The sequence below is a fragment of the Arvicanthis niloticus genome, chromosome 10 (genome assembly GCF_011762505.2).
Source record: "Arvicanthis niloticus isolate mArvNil1 chromosome 10, mArvNil1.pat.X, whole genome shotgun sequence".
Lineage (NCBI taxonomy): Eukaryota > Metazoa > Chordata > Mammalia > Rodentia > Muridae > Arvicanthis > Arvicanthis niloticus.
The window spans coordinates 6,011,468-6,026,405 of NC_047667.1; the positions used below are offsets into that span (position 1 = coordinate 6,011,468).

The following is a 14,938-nucleotide window of genomic DNA, read 5'->3' on the forward strand; positions in this document are numbered from 1 at the left end:
TACAGAAAATATCAAGAAAATCTCAGCGTGAACTAGCAAAATGGTTCATTCAGTAAAGGGATATGCTGCCAAGCCTGATGACTTGAGTTTAGTACCCCTAAGTCACATACAAACAACTAATTTAAAAATTTCCAGGAGTCTTAAAATCTGTGTTCTCAGCAGGTTTCATTTGAAGTTTTAACTAAGAGACTAAAACTTTTTTCTCTATTTCTGTGGTGTTAGAGACTGAACGCAGACCCCTAATGGAAGAGATCTGTAAAATGCATCAAACTACACTACAAAGAAGGACACAGATCTTGTAGTTCAATGGTTGGTGTACCATAAAATAGGATATCCAAGAGACAGTGGAAAGAAGGATGTGTCTCTTGGGATGGGGGCAGAAGGAGACAGAACAGCATTCATAGAAAGAGGTACAAGACTTCCAGCAGGAGACTTCACTAAGCCTTGAAAAAAGGTTCCAGTTAGCCTTATCAGAAGCTGTCTTAGTTGGGGTTTTACTGCTGTGAACAGACACCATGATCAAGGCAACTCTTATAAGGGCAACATTTAATTGGAGCTAGATTACAGGTTCAGAGGTTCCGACCATTATCATCAAGGCAGGAGCATGGCAGCATCCAGGGAGGCATAGTGCAGGAGGATCTGAGAGTTCTACATCTTTATCTGAAGGCTACTAGGAAAAGATTGCCTTCCAGGCAGCTAGGAGGAAGGTTGTAAAGCACATACTTACAATGACACACTTCCAAGGGTAAACATACTCAAGCAAGGCCACACCTCTTAATAGTGCACTTACTGGGCCAAGAATATTTAAACCACTACAGAAGGTAAGATGTAGGATGTATGTACTAGTCCCCAAGGCAGAAATGGCAAGCAACAGAGTGGGCAGGGTTTAAAACATTAAAAGTGTTATGCAGAGATCAGTTAAGTACAGGAGGACCAATGGTTAGATTTTTCAGAAATTTTGAAATCTGCTTAGTAGACATGTCCATTATTAAAACATAAACTGAGCTGCATAGATGTGATTAGATACATAGGGCATTAAATTAAATGAAACATTTTTGAGGAAATAAATTTGTTAATTTGTAATTATTTTGCTATGTAATTATCTCTCATTTATTTATTTACACACCAGAATTTTTTCTAACTGCTTTATCTGGAAAAGGTCTTATACCAAGATAATGATAAACACTGCAAGTTCAGGTTTGACTTACTCTTTTATAGACGTCTCAGACCAGGAATCAGCTAACCTTATGTCTGATACAAAGCCCTGGTGGGATACGGGATTAAAATAAAGGAGAAAGAAAGAATGGAAAAATTAGGAGCAGACAATTTTTCCTTTTTCAGTCATCATCATCATGAGCAGTAAGAAAGGTCTTTTCCTTTGATGCCAACTTCTGTTCAGTAGATAATATATGCCATTCAATAACTTCAAAAGACACATTGATATACTTTGACTCAAAATGCAAGATACCAGGTAGGTATTTTTGAATTGCTAACTATGGAAAATCTTTGAGTATGCATAACATTCTTATGACAGTTTCTTTAATTGATGGAAGAAACAAAGGCATCACAGTAAATTAGATTAATTTCAAAGCACAGCGATATCTTTAATGAACATGAAGGCAATATTATGAAAAAAACATAAAGTACTTATTCACTCTCACCATATTTTCCTAAATATTTTAATGGCCAAGGTCACTGTTCTAAAATCTATTCTATTACCTAATTTACTATTGATTTACAAGTCTGTTTACCCATGTATGATCCCATTAGTATAGATAGTTTATGAGCTCACAGCTGTGTGACATTGAAGTGAATATTAGGGAAGGGACTCAGATAGGACCCTCAGTTTATGAAGTTGGAACTTTTTCCTTGCCTCCTGAAAACCAATTCTTAAGGGTGAAAACACTTGAAATGTTCCTCTCAAGCAATAGGAACTTCAAGAGCCTCAAAAAAATTTTGCCTGAATTTGTAGACAGGTTGCTCTAGACATCATAAAAGAAGACAGATTGAGGATGGTGGCCAACAGCTGTACTGGATGAGAAGAATTATGTGTCAGAAGTATCTAGCCTTGATTACTTACCTCAAAGAGGTATAGGTATAAGAAAGAGCCTTTGGGGTAGAAAGAAATGTTCTATTCAGCTCTTTCCCACCTACAAGCTGGTATGAACCAAAAAAACTCAAAATTCCAGTTACTCAGAAGCAAAACCATTGCAATTATTACAATGAGCTGAACACTGATGTCTATGTTAAGGGTGGTTTCCATCACAGTGCTTTTGCTTAAGTAGAAACAACCCTCTAGCCTCTACCCAGAGTTCTGTGTACAAATGAGATGTCTACTCCTACAGTTGGAAGGATGCTAATGTCATTTCATGGAACCCACTGTCAGACAATTCCAGGATATTTTTCAGACTTCCTTTATTATTTTTTTATATTAGGGCTAATTATATTATGCAATTCTATCTTTACTTACCGACTTTACCAAAATATGGGACTACTGACTGAAAAATATGGTAGTTATTGAACTTTCTTTTATATCTTAAAATGGTTTTAATGAGAAGTGTTCATATTTTCATTCTTGGTCTCTAGTCAATGGAACTGATTGGGAAAGATTAGGAGATGTGGTCTCATTGAAGAAGGTGTGTCACTGAGGGTAGTGCTTTGAGATTTTAAGAACCCTAAGCCATTTCTAACTAGCTTTCTTTCTCTGCCTAATGCTTACATATCAAAATATAAGTGCTCAGCTACTGCAATAGTTTAATCCCTGCCTGCCTGCTGTTGTGCTCTATCCTGAAATGGCCATGGAGTCTAACCCATGGAACCATGAATTCTAATAAATTCTTTTATTTTTTCTATAATTTGCCTTGGTAATTGTATCTTATCACAGCAATATCAAGGTAACTAACACAACATTATGGATGTTGATCAAGAGACTTTATGGCATTTTGTGAATCATCCAGAATGGCTTTTGTCATCTTAAGAAGTTTGCACCCATCTGCTTCCCAGATGCAACATAAATAAGGCATTACAGAATGCTACCAAACAGGGAGAAGCAGAGAGAGGACATACGCATCTAAGAATGTTCTTCAAACAGACATCACTGAAGCCATGAACTGCTCCAAATGATGGAGTAATATGACAGCTTTTCTTTCTCCCTCCAGCCTCGAGCAAGAAGCAGTTTAGAAAGATGTTTTTAGGACTTTTGTTGTCTAATGACCTAGCAATTCAAGAAGTCCTTTGTATTCAAGAGGGCTCAGTGATCCTGTTTTATATCATTATCTAAAAATATCCCAAGTTATACGATCATTTTAAAAACACCTTCATATATCAGCCATTCCGTACTCACCAAGAGAAAAATTCATCAAAATAAAATATTTAAATTAAGGGAAAAAAAAACAAGAAAATTAACCACACAAAAGCCTAAAACTAGATTAAACTAAAAGCTCTGAACATTTAAAAATAAATGGGTAGACGGCTCAAGAGATGGCTCATCCAGTAAAAGTGCTTAATGTTCTTTCAGCGAACCGAAGCTAAATTTGTTGCATATGCAAGGGTGGCTTTCAACTCCTTGCAACTCCAGCTCTAGAGGATCTGTTGCTGTCTGGAGCAACTGCACTCATGTATAAACACACGCACACGCACACACACACACACACACACACACACACACAAACATGCATACAAACTTATACCTATATATTTTTAAAAAATCTCCAAAATTGCATGTGTGAGCTGGAGATAGCAGCACACACCTGTAATGTCAACACTTGACAGGTATAGGCAGGATGATCAGGTATTCATTTTAGGCTATGTACAGCTAATGCCCAGTCTGGACTACCTGAGACCATTTCTAGAAAAATGAACAAATAATTTATACTGGCAAGCAGTGAAGTACAGTGGACTGCAAACAAACAAGCAAGCAAATAAAAAGAAAGAAAGAAAGAAAGAAAGAAAGAAAGAAAGAAAGAAAGAAAGGAAGAAAGAAAGAAAAGAACAGAACATAGAAGGGAGCTTTGTTTGAAGAAGGAGGAAGGGAATATGAGATGATTATGGTAAAAAGTATGATAAGATACATTTTACATATTACATATATACATAATAAATTGTAAATGGATGAATTAGCAAAATGAAATAAATATTTCCATGATATTCATACATGTTTATGATTAAGTTTATACAAATATCTGAGAAAATGAAATAATTGTTTGAATTTGAAAGCATAGAGATCTTAATAAGTATGACAGAGATTCCAGAGGACAAGTAATAGGATTATTTTTATCTCCACAAAAAATTTTAAAAAGTCTTTCCATTAAAAAATTCATGTTTAATAGCATCATAACCCACAAAATAACTAGAAACAGTGTTTCAAAATATATAATTTCTAACAAATTGACAAATATAGTTTTTGACAAGTCAGCTAACTTAAATATGAGAAAACAACAAAAGAACATAGACATAGTAAAATATAAATTATTTTTACATGTGCAAAAATAGAATCTATATAATTACCAAAACAGAAAATTCTAAATTATGCTCCAGTGAGGGTTCACTCAGACTTTCAAGACCACCATCTTATAGCACAGCATAATGCATGTTCAAAAATCCAAAAGTATGGTGCACTTCATTGTTGGTAAATGTAATATTTAAGGCATGATTATGTCATTCAATGAGACATGGTTTCCCATACCCAAATTTATTTTCTCAAAATTTGTTCATAGCTATAAAAGTAAATGTACCTGGCTATATGCTTAGAATCAAAAAAAAAAAAAAAAAAAAAAAGCAAAAGCAAAAGGAAAAGCAGTGGGTTACTCTTCTCATAGTTATTCCACTGTTTCACTAGTGGGTACATCTTCCCAGGTAAGTTATTACTTTAGCTCACAAGATTAATGGCTCTGTAAACCACTGATACCTCAGGTACTATAAAGTCTATCTGGTAGGCAGTAACTTATTGTTCATATCCAACATGATTTTTATCATCCAAAGATCAAAGTATACATGCCCTCAGCAATAAATCTTACCATCAAGTTCTCTTGGACGACCAAGAACCATAGTGGAAGCATATATCATTTTAGGGGACTTTGGTGGGAAAATTGTCCATAGTCCAAAAGTGTTGGTAATTAAAAAATTATGGTCAGCCCCACATTAGAGTAGTGCACCAGAGTGTCACAATGACTTTGCCTATGTCCACACAGAAAAAAGTTTGTTTTAGGGTCATCTGAATTATGACAGGCTGTTCATGGGTCATCTGGGATAAGAGATGATGGTGGCCAGTGAGATAGTTGCTCTCTCCCCTCGGGTCTGTAATACTGAGGCTCTCAGGAGACAGTTTCTTATTTAGATTCTAATGGAAACTAGGTTTTCATAACCTTCCTCTCAGAGTTGACCTGTATCCATAAAGTCTAAGTATAGTATACTTGTGGTTCCTCAAAAAAAATTTAATCTCAGTTCACATGATTGGCATCATCACATACATGCTTTGTAATTTAAGTTTCTCATAAGGGTTGATATTTTTCTGCTTTCCTTCCATTTGTTTCTAAAAACTACAACTTGCTGATAATGCTGAGAATATTTCTTAACTATGCAAATGAGTTTTCTTTGTGTAAATTAGCATAATGCCAATTTAACCCTAATCCTACTTCTCTGCTGGAAAGATTTTTTTTTCTTTTCATTTTTTGAGGGATAGTCTCAGGTAGCCCAAGCTACTAGCACTGAACTAACAGTGTGATTAAAAATGTTCTTGACTTGCCAATCCTGCCTTTATGCCCCAAGCTCTGGGATTGCAGATGTACAACCATACCCTACTTTTGTAATGATACAGATGGAATATAGGAGCTCATATGGACTATAGAAGCTGAACTTCATCCCAATCCCCCATAAGAAGTTGGTAAAAGGTCCCACGTGTTAAGAGCCTGTCCTTGCTGCCACAGTTGCTATTGCTTCGCACTACCTACTTCCCTCACCTTGCATACACGATTAAAAGGCTGGCTGTACACTTAGAACTATTTATCTGTGATTGAAATAACTACACATTCCCAGAAAAATGATTTCCAAGTCAATGTAAAGTATAATCGCTATTGATGTTTTTCTTCCTTGGAAACTAAGTTGCAAGCCTAGCCTAAAAGGACTACATAAGAAATACATAAACTCTCATGAAAACAAAATAAGAAAATAGAAATGAGAAGATGAGAGAGAGGGGGGAGAGGGGCTCAAAGTAGATAACATTTACGCTCTTGTATTATTTTCTCTTCTATTGATGTGCTGAAATACTCTGACCAAAGTAACTTAGAAGAGAAAAGGTGTAATTTGGCTAATAGTTCCAGAGAGATACTGTTCATCATTTTGGACGAGGCACAGCAGCAAAAGCACAAGGCCAGCTGAATCTGCAGTGTTGAAGCTGGGAACAAACGAAGGCCCAGCCTATAAAAACCTCACGGTTAAGTACTCCCTCTAGGCTCCATCTCTTAAAGCTTCCACAACTTCTCTATGCAGCAGAAACATGTGTGCCTCTGATGATATTTGGCATTCAAACCTATAACTAACCTTTAAACAAGACTTGTAAGAGATGTAATCCATGATGTATCATATAGGAAGCTCTAAGATCAAGGAGAGGACAGCATCTTTATTCCTCTTTCTCAAGTAGTCAGTTACAGATACATGATGCCCAGAGATTTAAGGGGGACATGGATGCTGTCTTAGAGATAGGAGATGGATGGGTAGAGCTGGGTCTGAACACTTTCTGGGAAAGATTAGATTTTCTTAAGTCATCCCCTTTCATCTTAATTGTCCAGTGTAAAATTATGATTTTTGGTTTTGTTGATTTTGTATTTCCTTGAATGTTATCACTATGAAATGGTATAAAACATTACCTCAGGGGCTTGTATATATGAATATAATCCTAGGACTTGAAAGGCAGAGAACAATTGATCCCTGGGGCTTGCTGGAAAACCATTCTAGCTTAAGATCTAGCTTAAGATCTCCAGGTTCAGTAACGCTATCACTAAAAACAAATAAAAATGCATTGAATGGCTGGTATCTCACCAGACTCAGCAGGTAAATGCACCTGCTTCCAAGCCTGATGATCTGCATTTACTTTCTGATTCCTACACGGCACATGGCAAGGGCCACCTCTCTCAGTCTTTACCCAGCTTCCATATGTGCTCGGTGGCTGACCTACATCTCCCCTACCCTAACTAATTCTCTAATTATTAAATAAATGTGTTAAAAATAAATAAATAATCTAGGAGGAGGGCATCTAGTGTGGAGCTCTGGACACCGTATGATTGTGCACACACATACATGAGTGCTCACATGCACACATGAATATGCCATGCAAAAGACACATCTTTGTTTCATTTGTTTGTTTTTATTCACTTTACATCTGGCTCACTGCCTTCCTCCTGGTGAGCCCCTCAGACAATACTTCCCTCGTCACTCCCTCCCATTCTCCTCTGAGCTGATGGAGACCCCTCTGGGTATGCCCCATCCTAGCACATCAAGTCTATGTGAAGCTAGGTGCATTCTCTCCTACTGAGGCCAGACAGGCAGCCCAGCTAGAACATATCGCACACAGAGGCAACAGCATTTGGGATAGGCCCTGCTCCAGTTGTTTAGGACCCACATGAAGACTGAGCTGCACATCTGCTACATATTAAAAGGACACATGTTAATATGTAGTATTAAAAAATGACATTAAACATGACAGAAAGTCTACTAATATTAGCATTATACCAAGAAAGCCTACCCCTCCTCTCTTTTACTGTTCTTTTGGTGTTGGAAGTTGAATCGAGAGTCTCGTGCATGTTAGGCAAGTGTCCAACCACTCAGCTTCTGCCCCAGATAAGGTTGGTTTGGATGGCTTTTTGTGGCAGGGTTGCTTGTGATGTTCCTTCTCTCCCTAAAAAGCAGTTGAAGTCACAGCACAGCGCTGAGTCACCAAGCCTGAATTCATTGTTTTTTTTTTTTTTGTTGTTGTTGTTGTTGTTTTGTTTTTAGTCAGCATTCACAGAAGCAACTGACAATATATTTTCTTGTTTTATTCAATTTTCTGCTAGACTGTTGATAGTTTAGCTAAATTAGCCTTCCACTTCTAATGGAGGTGGCTAATCAGACATGTTGAATACTGGGTGAATTACTGCAGTCATCAGTAAAATAACAGAAAATTAGGCAGGCTCTCTCAGACATACACAGAGCCTGGGGCAAGAATACAAACGGAAAGCCACATGTCCTAATCTAAATATTTAAAGAGTTACAAATCAAACAAAGGATTCATTCGATGAAATGTATTCAACTGTACCAGCATGGTCAAATTACGATCAAAGTCACATTGTACCATGTCTGGCTCTGTCCATTCGGTGTACAGCTCCCTCTTATCCTCAGAAGAACAGACAGGCAGAGATTTTGATAGTGGCATCACATTTATTAATCAAAAGACTGGAATGTATTGGGAAGGTAGGGTGGTAAACAGTAAACAGTAGTGGCACATTTGGGATCTTTTCACCTGGCCCGTGAGCATTGTTTCTAGCAAGCAAGATGTGGTCTCTGGATTCACAGATAAATGACACATTCACATTAGGGATCCCTGTCTTCTCAGCGTATAGAAAACACTGAAACAAAGACTTTCATCCAATTCTTTTCTAGAGAAATAAAATATATACAATTTGACCAATTGGCTAATGAACTTAGTGACTGATAGATTGCTACAACATCCAAACATTTATGTTAGACAAATTTGTGCCTGGTTTGCTCCCTGTGTTCTCAATCTGTGAAAGATACCCATTTACTCACCTCGCAGGAGGAGCCACAGACATTCTTCATGCTCTGTTCTCAAGTGCAAGACCTGATCACACATGGGAAACAGTGTGGTGGCCTGTGGGAAAACTGGAGTGGTCAACTTGTACTGCTAAGATCCCACTGGCAGCATCTGTTATTCTGTGCTTTGCCTTTTGGTTTTTCTCTGCAAGGGCTGTAGCAGGCTTTTGAAGAGCATGATCTGACCACTGCCTGGGTCTAGGGAAATGTGCCAAACAGTCAGGTCAGGCTGATTGGCTGATAGCATACGTGGTCTATGGAACTTTGAGTTTTCTGAAAGATAGGACTGAGCTGAGGAGATGACTCAGTCAGTAAGTCATTCAAGTATGAGATTTGACATCAAAAGTGTTAGATGCTATGGTACATACTTAGGATCTCAGTGTTGTGGCAGCAGAGATAGGTGAATTTTTGGGGCTCAGTTGTTAACCAATATTGCTGACTTGGCAAGTTCCAGGATAAAGGAGAGACACTATATGTGATGTGTTGGTTACTTTCTATTGCTGTGATAATACACCACCACCACACCACTAGGGCAACTTTTTTTTTTTTTTTTTTTTTTTTTTTTTTTGATTATTTGGGTTTCACAGTGCAAGTGTTAAAGTCTATGGTCACAGAATGGAGCTTGCAGGCATTTGAAAGCAATTCAAATCAGTGCTTAAAAATATATTTCCTCAGAAATTTGAGATTACTGACTGCATTTCTAATGACAGAAAGTCATCAAGCATGACTGAATTCCAGGCATGTAGCTTGGGCTTTCCTTGATGAAATTTCAAGTGACCCAGAGGATAGATGGCTCAGTTAGAAAAACATTTGCCTTTTTAAATTGAGAATCTGCACCCCATTCTCAGGACATTATTCTAGTTTGCATTCTCTGCTGTGATAAATACCATGACCAAAGCCCATTGAGGAGGAAAGGGATTGCTTTCTCTTATTATTCCAGGCAGATGTCAATCACTGAAGGAAGCAAAATGAAGAACTCAAGCAGAGCCTATGGAAGAGCACTGCTTACTGCCTTGTTTCCCATGGCTGAATCAGCCTGCCTTCTGCATTAGCCCAAGAGCACTTACCCATGAGTGGCATTGCTCACAGTAGCCTATCCCATCACAAACAAATTATTAATTAAGAAAATGTCCCCAAGAACTTCATATAGGCCATTTGATGGAGGTATTTTCCTTCTTTTTAGATGACTTTATGTGAAGTTGACAAAATAAATAAATAAATTAAAGAACATATTGATGTTCAAACAAAGCCTGTTGTGCTGGCAAGCATTTAAAACTCAGTCCTGGGGAAAAAATACAGATGGATTTGTCTCATGTGCCAGCCAGCTTCAAGTCCAGAGGAGAGACATTGTCTCAATAAATACAGTACATTGTATACTCTGGACTGACCTTTGACTCACATGTATCCATGTGTGTGCATGTGCATACTCACACATTTAGAACCAAATTGATGTGAAATATTTTATTACATTTTTAATCATTATTGTGTGTACAAGTCTGTGTGTATGTGCTTGTTATTGCTCACCTATGGAGGTCAGAGGTCAGCTTGCAAGTCCATGCTTTTCTTCCAGCATTTGAATTCTAGGGATCAACTCATACTGTCAGGCTTTTTGGCAAGTGTGTTTTTTATATACTTAGCTATCACACCAGCTCTCAAATCAATATGTAAAAATAAAGAGAATTTATCAGAAAATTAAGAGCACTGATACTGTTGTATAGTGCTACAAATTCATAAACTTTTACTTCCCCTTCTGTTGGCCATGGAATTTCCATGTGGCTAGGAGAAACTGAGCTTAGTTACAATTCAGAGGAGACTAAGAAAGAAGTCAAGAGTCAAGAGCTCACATCCATTGTTGGAGAATTTCCATCACCAAATTGACTACTGGAGCAAAGGCAAAACAAAATAGAAACATATTTAAGAAATCTTAAAATTGGAAACTTCAGAATCAGCATTTAAACTGAGCAAGAGAAAAATTTAGTAAAAGAGTGAGGAACCTATTATCATGGAAGTAGCATCAAAGATCGGGAAAAAAAAAAAAGAGGGTAGCTATCAGAGAAAAGCAGGGTAATAAGTTCAAAGGAAAAGAGAAGCAAATTGTACAGCTTCATGCTGTACACCAAAAAGGGTGTTTTCCTGCCATTCTTCTGGCTACAGCCTGTGACACCAGAAATCCTATAGATTCCTGGAGAGAGGATATTGGGAAAGGCAAGGTTCGAGTAGAATATGCAGTCTCTCTGGTTTCATCTGAGCTAAAGATCAAATAAGGGAAAAAACGTGTAATTTGTCAGGACAAGCAATTGACAAGGCAAAAAAAATGTCTAAAAGCACAAGGCCAAAGCAGAATGAGAAGGAAATTACTTATGATATATTTTGATCCAAGTCAGCAAGTATTGTTTTGATCTATGATTGAATCGCATACTCAGAATTGAGGGGGCTGTAGAGCTACCTGACTTGATAAAGTATATGCTACACAAACGTAGAGGCTTGAATTTCATTCCCCAACTCCATGAAAAAAGTCAACTGGGTACAATGGCTTGTGTTTCAACACTGGGGAGATGGAAATGAAAAGATCCTGGGAGTTCCTGGGCTACCCAATATTGTCAAATTAGTAAACGCTGGGTTCAGTGAGAGACCCTGTCTCAAGAAGTAAGGTAGAAGTTGGTTGAGGAAGATACTTAATGTTGAATCTTGGCTTCCACATACATGTATACGCCCATCTGTTAACACAAGTGCATACACATGAACACATACACAAATATGTGTGAATACATATTTAAGATAAGATATGCTTTTGAAGCAAATGTAGTTTTAAGATACTTTAAAGATGAACTCATTAAAGTGTATAGAAAACAGCATAGGATAATTAGTACCTTGGAAAGTAAAAATAAAGATGAAGTTATAAAGGTCATGGTTAGTCTCTCATTATGCTTCCTAATTTACTGTATATTTGTTATAAAGAGTATCATATAAAATATAAACAAAGACAACACTTAGAAGAAAAGCTATCCACTGCCACTCTAAAACAACTACCTCACTCTGCCATGCTGTAATCTGCCCTGTAGTATGTTTTTGGTGAAAGGCAGTGGAGGCAAGGTTAAGAAAATTTATCTAAGGGAAGTTGTACAGCTAAGTGAATTATCCAAGAAAGAGTCACCTCGAAGGAGGTTATTATTATTATTATTATTATTATTATTATTTGTCCCAAATATGAGTGACCCTGACCCAAGAACCCTGATATACTCTGCCTCTAATAGTGTGTGCCAGCATGGTAATACAAAGAAATTCATATATCAAATAAATTTGAAGAGACAATTAAGTACAGGAAGGCGCAAAGTCACTGCTACAGGTCTTGAATGTTTTCTGATGACATTTTTAAAAAACTCTTGGTTGGTGGAAGCCAGCCATCAAAAGGTTGTTAAGTCCGACACAGAAGAGGACACTGGATAGAGAAGATTAAATGAAGATTAAATATAGTCCACATTTGTAAGACCCTCAGTCAGTACAATAGCAGAAGATGAAAGTCAGCCTTGTATAATGGTTGTCACAACTATGACATATTCCTGAGAAGTGCAGGTCACAAAGTCAACGAGAAAACCCAAACCAGGAACTTGAACATCTGTCACATTAAGGGAAAAAGTCAGGACCATTTTTAAGCAGTCAATGCCCATCTTTGTAAATAATAGCGTCCATACTTTATTGTGGATCATACACAAGACTGACTTGGTTAGAGATCTAATTCAAAGTAAAAATCTTAACTTTTACTATCAAACATTTTATAAATCAGATAAAAATCAAATACAAATGACCTGAGCTCTTGATGACTAGCGAAGAATTCATTGTTTTCTGTTTGGTAGCATTTATGTTGTTGGGAAATATTTAGAGAAATTGACATGTATGAAGCAAAAATATCAATCAATGAAACAGAGTTTTCAAGTTTGGCTAGCTGATAACAAGCTAAGTCTACAATTCACAATACAACTAAGTCACATCCTTACTGTGCTCAGGCCCTGCATACTGTGTGCCACCCACCCAGATGTTTTGCTCTGGGGCTATTCTGAATCCCAAGCCACTTCAAAAGTCTTGAAGCATAATGGACATAAGAACCATGGCATAAATTCTTTCTTATCTGCTTTACATATTGATGGGGCAGAAAGTAACTTAAGGAAAGAAGAGAATTGTTGGCTCACAGTTTGGGGACAGAGTCCATTATGTCAGGAAAGTTATGTCAGCAGAAACTAAGAAACTTAGTCATATTGTATCCACAGTCTAGAAGCAGAGTCAAATACTATGCACAACTTGCTTTTTCTGTTCTTATTCAGTGTATGACCCCACCTGCTGAATGGTCCTACCTTAATTACAGCACTTTTGAAACCATCTCACAAAAATGCACAGATGTTTGGCCAATAGTGACTCTTCATTCTGTTCAGTCAATATTAAGTGTCCCTAGTGCTTTTTTCCTCCTTAGGTGCCCTGTGGGTCCCTTGTTCTGGAGGGTGTCCCACGATGCTCTCTTGGCTGGGGACAGGGTGAGAACAGGGATGGCTGCCTACTGTCCCTGCACTGCCTCTGGCCTGCATGTCCACTGTCTGTGGGTCTCTGGGCCCAGCCTGATGCTGGAGGTCGTGGTTCAAGGACACAGAGTGTGGGAAGGAGGGGAGATTGCCTGCCCCCACTGCCACTTTTGCTTGCTCTCTGCGTTGTCACGGACTAGTCTCTCCCAGGTGCTGCACCTGTCTCTTCTCACTGAGTTGTCCAGGCCCAGGCTGGGCCAATACAAAGCTGGCAAGGAGGCAGCTTGGTGTCCCAGGCAGGTTCTGGGAGAGCAGAGCTCTCCCCAAGTGTTACAGCTCTTGTGACAGAAACTCTCAGAAACCAGGATTATTCTTGAGCGTTCTTTAACTTCCCCTAAATAGAGCCCTTATATACAGTTTTGGGGTGGGTTAGGGTCTGGCAGCAGATAATGCCTATTGGCTTGGTCTGAGAACTTGAAGATACCTCATCTGCATGGGGAGAGCCTGAGGCACTGTTCCTCTTGACTGATGGTCATAAACTTCTCAGTGGGCCAAGCTGTTGGAGGACTGAAGCTAAATGAAAAGAACCAGGGCTTGGGAGCAGAGGGAACTCCTGCCGTCAGGGGTTCCAAGCTAGCTCTGGACCAAGCACCCAGCTGCTTCTCACAGCCCACCACCCCACAGTGCCCCAGAGAAGATCAGCAAGGAAGCTCCCATATTGTTCCCTGCTGTGCTCCCATCCCCACCAAATCTCTTTCCAAATCTTCCATACAATACAGGTATTGCAACATGAGATTGCAGTTTTGTTTCATTTAGTATTCTCCATATTTTTCTTCTACAATATTTCTACCCTAAATCTTATGATTCAAATTTTGTTATTGAAAAGACAATGCTTTTTAATTTTTCTTTAATCTTTTCAAGAAGAATTCGATAGTCAATAATTACTATGTTTGAACAGAAAAAAATTGTTTCTTTTAGAAGTTTATAAAGTAAGCTAATATAAAAGTTAAGAGAACAAATTTACCACTAGCTGTTCAAAATCATAAAAACAGAAGTTTTTTTTATTATAGTTTACATTGTCAATTTACTTCTTCTAAAAGTCACAAAATAAGAAACCTTTTAAAATACAAAATTCTAGAGGGGAAACTATAAAGGGAGATAACATTTGAAAGGTAAATAAATAAAATAACCAATAAAATACAAAAAGCTCACATTAAAAATAGTTGGATAATATATTGAGTGAAAATGCCTTTTTAAATAGTTACCAATATTTTTGAAAAGTATTTTTAAACCTTTTCAAGATTTACAAACTATAATAAATAAATTCCTTAGTTCCTATTAGAAAAATCTTTACTTGAACAAAGAAATTAAAACTTGAATTGATTTGCTACTTAAAATATGTATATGTCCATTTTAAGGCAAATAAAATATAGAGCAGTTCAAAAAGTTCACAGTGATTTTGCGATTTTATGACTCTATGCTGGAATTCAACTTACTGTCAGAATAAGCTTAACACTTCTTACATGCTATAATTTTTTTTTTTTGAAAAAGGAAGGCATAAAATTACATTTCTCTGTTGTACACTATATGTAAATAAAAGAAAATAAATAACCAATATATAC

General features: G+C 37.5%; 1 protein-coding gene across 1 annotated transcript in view; it reads left to right on the forward strand.

Moving 5' to 3' along the window:
• LOC117716146 (contactin-associated protein like 5-1) overlaps nucleotides 1-14,938 on the forward strand; it is an 838,779-nt gene that overhangs the window by 392,073 nt on the left and 431,768 nt on the right. The window lies entirely within an intron of this gene.